The sequence below is a fragment of the Phaseolus vulgaris genome, chromosome 3 (genome assembly GCF_000499845.2).
Source record: "Phaseolus vulgaris cultivar G19833 chromosome 3, P. vulgaris v2.0, whole genome shotgun sequence".
Classification (NCBI taxonomy): Eukaryota; Viridiplantae; Streptophyta; class Magnoliopsida; order Fabales; family Fabaceae; genus Phaseolus; species Phaseolus vulgaris.
Window position 1 is genome coordinate 26,980,877 of NC_023757.2, and position 6,598 is coordinate 26,987,474.

Consider the following 6,598-nt stretch of genomic DNA (forward strand, 5'->3'; position numbering starts at 1 on the left):
GTATGTTTAAGTCGTTTGAGTGAGTGTTTCATCTGATACTCTTGCTTAACAAATTCTAAAACATTTAAGCAAAAGTTCCACTTGAGCCACTCTAGTAAATGTTTAATATTATACATTTGCTCAAAAAAATTTGAAGCACTTAATCAAATGTATGTTTAAGTCACTTAAGTGAGTGTTTTATCTGATACACTCAATCAACAAACTACAAAGCATTTAAACGAGTTTGAGTCACTCTAGTGAGTTTTTTATTTGATACCCTCGCTTAGCAAAACTCTTTTTGCTCAAGCTTACATATCATCTGATGTTCATATTCAAGTGGTTTTTTTCTAATTTCTCTAAATATGCATGTTAAGTACATGTACCTTTAGATGATAAACTATTCAGTTCTATGCTTGAGTGATTGATTGCTCTAATTAAAGTAGATTGTAATGTATACATGTAATGTGAATCTAAATGGAATCCTTATGCATGATGTGTCATAAATATGGCATGATATGTCAATTATTACTTGATCTAATGTATTTAAGTATTAGAACCTTTGAAAAAAGATATTTGGCCTTCAACCATATAAACTAAAACATAAAGTAGTTAGAAACTAAAAGATAGTTCATTGCACATCTCGCACATTATAAGTCTTAGTTTTTGAATGCCTTAAACTTACAATGAATGCTTGTAAGAAAAATGTGTTAATCCTTGATAAAACTTGCTTGATACAGGTCTTCTAGACGATGTCAATTGATATAATTTGTTAAATATCTTAATATGTGGATTCATGTGTTATCCGTATATGTGTGTGTGATGAAAAGACAATGAACTAAGTTGAATTATGAATTTCATTATTAAAACGAATCCATTTAGAGTTGTGACTTCTTGAAAGTTTCTTTTTGGCAGTTTACCCTTATGTTTGTTGCTTGTGTGGTCTCCTGTTATAAATGTTGAATCAAGTGCGTTCAAGCTTTGAAGAATCCAAACCCTTTAAAGGTTGATGGAAGGCTGGATGTGCTTGTTGTTGCTGATGTGTTTTAGAATAGGATCCGGGATAGATTTTCTGTGTAAATCCACTCTTGATTGAATCCAAAGCTTAAGCAATCTCAAACCTTTTAAATGAAAGTATTTTTCAAACTAAGTGAAAAACAACCTGTTGTTTTGTCGAAACAACCGATTGTTTTATATTTAGGTGTGTTTAGAAAGGTTGAAAACTGTTTTTGATGGTTGACTTGCTGTCAAACCAAAACAACCGATTGATTCGAGCATTCAACCGATTGTTTGTTTTGGGACCATAACAAAAAACTGTTTTGTGCTTTGACTGAGCTTTAAATGATTTTATAACTGATTACGCTCCATTTTTAAATGCTTTGACCAGTCTTTGAATGCAATAAATAATTTGTTCAGATTATGTAACAAACAAGAACTTAGTTTTTAATCAAAGAAAAACAGATTTGAGTTTTTCACTGATTTTGCTTTTGAAGAGTTGAAGATTGCTTTGATCAAGAGAGTGTGATATAGGATTTTCATCTTGTATTGATTTCAGATCTTCTCTGTAACAAGTGTAATCCTTATGTACCTTATGAAAATGTTGTATGTGAAATTGAGAAGTGTTGTGTGTTCTTGAGGTTGTCAAGATCAGCATTCTTAGTGGTGTTTGTACTGAGTCAAAGGAAGTGTGTGTCTTAAGGGGATCAAGGTCACTTCTTTGGTGGTGGTGTAAATAATCTAGGGTTGATTGCTTAGTGGATTCCTGATGTGAATGCAATAACAAGAATACATGATTATTTGACATTCTTAAGAGCAACTTGAGTTGGTCATGAAATGACACTTTACTTAGAATTGGATCAATGTTCTAATTCAAGAACTCACCAAGACTTTGCACCAAACCAAAGCTCATATGGAAGTCCATATATTGTCAAATGGAATCAAACAACAAGGAATGAAGAACAACAATTGAAAACCGAACAAAATTGAAAGGTAAAGCTACTGTACCGAACAGAAATTGAAAGCTAAGCTAGGAAACACAAATGTAATCGGTGGAAAAGAATGAAGAACACTAAACATGGTAAAATACCGAATGGAATTGAAAGAAATGAAAGGAAGAACACTTATGGAGTGAAGCTTGCTGGATTGAGACTTGGAAAATGTAGTCACGCCACTTGGAGCCTTGTTCCAAGATAAGTGATAGAATGTCGCCACTTGAAGCTCACCATTGGCACACAAGATAAGGCAAAGGAAGAAGAAGACACAAGACTCACAATTTCTCTCTAAATTTGAGTATAGTCTCTCTACTTCTAATTTCCAAATCTGATTTGTACAAGGGCAGCACCTTTATTTATAGCCTATAAGGTGCTGAAATGCAAAGCCAAATGTGCCTCAAATGACATTCAAATTCGACGCCAACTAGTGCATGAAGGAAGTGTGACTTTCCTTCCTAGTTTGGCACCTCCTAACTCCTATCTACACTCCCCCTAGCATCTCTTACTACTTACACACCTATTTATTACATCCGCACCCCTACTCTATAAAAGAAATAAGAAGAGTCATCCTTTGATACTCTTGTCCCAAAGCTCTTGCCATGCTCCTAGTGATTCGTTGGGCTTGGGCCCCTTGTTGGGCTTGGGCTTCATGGGCTTGAGCCTCCTCTACTTGGTTTCCATCATACTCCCTAGGTTGGAGAGAATTCGTCCACGAATTTGGGAAACTGATGACTTTTTACGGCAAGTGCACCGCGTTTGTCAGAAGTAATAATTGTCCCTAAGGACGGATATCGATCCCACAAAGAACAGTGAATCATCAAGTATAATATTCGCTAAATATAACAACAGAACAATAAAAAAGAGTGTGAAGTGATTATGTTGGCACTGATCAATAAGAAAACAAACAAAGAATTAGTTGCTTCAATTGGAAAAATTGGGATTAAGTTTCATCTCTCTCACTCTCATGTATTTTGATTAGCATGTTAATATTAAGTTCTTTAATTGAAATTGATGCCCGTATAAAAATCATTTATATCGATTCCTCGCATATAAAATCCTTAAGAATGTTCCCTAACTATCGATCCCTCGCATACTTATAAGAACAACTTAGAACGAAGCTCAGACGTTTAATAGCAATTAACATTTCAAGTCTATTCCTAGCACTTAAATATGTTAAGTATTGTTGTTTAGGTCTGAACCCTAAAAATACCTCCCGGTCAGATTTAAGATTCTCAATTTGTCACGGATAATTAAAAGTAAAACAACAATACCAATAATCAATCAAGAACTGAATATTAATATATAAAATATCACCTCAATACATAAGAGTTTGAGCAGATTACTCCCAATCCCAAAGGGTAGAATTAGCCACGCATACTTCTATCACCTTCCATTCTCCCAATTGGGTTACAATTCACTCTATGGTGTTTTCCTCTCAATCTGGCACCCTAAGGTTGAGCCTCTAGCCCTTTATTTATCCTAGTTTTCTAGGGTTAGGTTGTTTATTGTGTCGCGCTAATGGGCTAAATGATAAAACATAAAAAGGCCCAATCTTTCTTTCTTTTTTTCTTTCATTCTGGGACCTTCTATCTTTATCTTTTTGGCTCAAATCATTCATCTTTAATCCAAATCTCCAATCTTCCTTAGAAATCTGCAATTAACACCAAATTTGGGAATAAAATACTATTATTCAAATAAAGATCATAAAAAATGTAAAAAGATATAAATTCATAAATTAGGGATTATTTTATATGTAAATTAGCAATAAATTCTCATAAGTGCCTATATTTTAATATGAAATATTACTGAAATTAGACACTTATCACTCTCCCCAACTTAGAATCTTGCTTGTCCTCAAGCAAAGTAAATGAATATATTTGAATTTAAATATCAAACAGCTTAATTCACTAAACAACAGATCAAATTAGAAACTTATGATGCTTCCAATTTCAAATATAGAAAATTATAGACACAATCAATTTTCAAGATAAAATCAAAACAAATAAATGAAAATTCATCAAGGAATATCTTCTCATATGCTCACGGGTAAGTGTTTATCTCTATTTTCACTGAATCATAACAAATCACAGTTGCTTTTCATTTCATCTTCAAATCACAAACATATTAGAAACATGAATCTTGAGGTCTTTTACAGGGTTGTAATGAGGTTGGGCTTCCAAAAAATATTGGTTTTTCTTAGATAACAAAATGCACATTTTAAAGAAGAAGAACATATCTACAATTCAATTATAGAGAACATATATGTTATCTAATTACCACTTTCTTTCGATGTCACATTTTTTCTCATTTTCTTTCTTTTCATGATTTTCATGAAAAAAAAAATTATCTTTCTTTTTTTTTTATTTCTTTTTCTTCTTCTGTTTCTTTTTTTTTTTTTCAATAATAGGAAAAGATTCTTCCTATTTTCAACTTTTTGACTTTCACAATCAGAACCAACCATTCCCTTTTCTATATGTATTGCATCTATGTTCTCCTTCCTTAAACATGCTAAAGGGTAGGAAATTATATCAATAAAGGTTAAGGTGCAATATTAACAAAAAAATTCTTGGCCCAAAGGGGATAAAAAAAATGGAATTCTAATATAAAGGTTGGCTTTTTGGCCCTGGCTCCTAATTAACACAAACAAATGCCTCAATCATCTTCATGCTCTTTTATGATGCAACAAAAATAAAAATTAAGCAACCACAACTGTCAATTCATCAGTAAAACTCTCAAAAACTGTTTCAGGTTCACACACTCACTTGGTTTAAATGGTCTCATTCCTTTTTGTCTTGTCATTATCTGTCATAATCAATCATCCTGTTAACTTTTCATGTATCATATTTTAACTACATTTGAATAGGGATTCAAACATATTTTCTTTTCTAACCTGTGTCTAATTCATCTCACTATTTAATATTTAAACACAAATTCTTTTTTCCACAATTCAAAATTAATATTCTAGTTCTTTTTTATTTGAAAAAAAATAATAAACTAGAAAACAAACAAATTAAAACCGAAATTTAGTCAAGAAAGATAATTCAAGACTTAAAATTACCAAACTAATAAGAAATTTATTCAAAATAAGCAATATAAACAAACTAAACAAATAAGAAAATAAACAGAAAACAAAATAACCGAAAAATAAAATAGATAAAATAAGACAAAATTCAAATAACTGAAAAGAAAAGAGAATTAGAAAGATAAAACCATATTTTTGCTCAATCCTCTCTTCTTAAGAAGTCATCCAGCTTTTTGTTAAAATCTTTATCTACAGTCTTTGCTTCATTTGCTGGATCTGCCCCCTAAATAATAAAACCTGTCCCCAGGTCAAAAATACATAACCTGCAAAATGATTAGGAGGCATATAGGATTTTATTATTATTATTATTATTTACTTTTTTTTATTTTATTTTAAATAAAATCAGCAAAGGTAATAAAACAACATAAAACTAAAATGTGGACTGGGTTGCCTCCCAGTAAGCGCTTGTTTAACGTCATCTAGCTTGACGCCTATTTATTTCAAGATGGACAACTCTCTTTGTTGCATCATGTTGTATGCATTCTTCCTCGTTACAAGAACATTTTCAACCACACCATAAGGATCTTTGATGGATCTTTTTGCCAACTGCATCTTGGTGGGTTGAACCTCCAAATCGCCTAAATACAGTGCAGCCTTGTCCACAGATAAATCACCTATAGACACGGGAAGATTAAAACCTCCTAAGTTCTTAGAATTTTGAAACAAGTCCCTTGGAGTCATGACACTGCATCTAGCCTCCAACTCTCTATTTCTCTCTTCAATATAGCTCCTATTCTTCAGAAATCTCTCAAATGTTGAATCTTGCTTCAGATTTCCTGCAAAATAATTCCTAGGGAGCAATTTGTCAAAGAATTTTCTGTCCTTCTCTGTTTTTGAAGGAGGATGAGGATATGATAAAACTTTTTCAAGAACACTTCTCTCCTTATTTTTAATTTTTTCTTCCTCACTTATTTTCATTTCTCTCTCTAACTCCTCAATCTCATCTTCTTTTTCAGCTATTACCTTATTGCAATGCTCTTTTGGGTTGGTTTGGTTGTCAACTGAAAATTGACCACTTTGTATTTCTTCAAATTGTTTAGCCACTTTTCCCATTTGGATCTCTATATTCCTGATCCTTGTCATGCTATTTTCTTCCATTATCACAAGCTTTGTTAGGGCTTCTTCAACTTTACTCATTCTTTCAAGCATGGATGAGTCCTCAACTTCAGATGAATTGTTCAGATAAGAACAGTGACCATTAGGATGATCACCTCCACAAAAATCACACATGATTGATTGACTCTGGCTTTGAGATGAATGCACAACATATAACTGTTGGGGCAATTTAGCCATTTGTGCGGTTAGTTGTCCAATCTGCTGTGTCAGAATTTTATTTTGAGCCAAGAGTGCATCTTCTAACGATGCTTCCTTCTGAGTATTTTGTCTATCATGTTGGGCTTGATAATCAGTTGACACCAATGCAACAATAATCCTTGTCGCTTGTTCTACATCAAGAGCCATCATTGTGCCGCCAGCTGCAGCATCTAGGAGCATCTTTGTGTTAGATCTGAGACCGGTGAAAAATATGCTCAGTTGAGCAATATCTTCA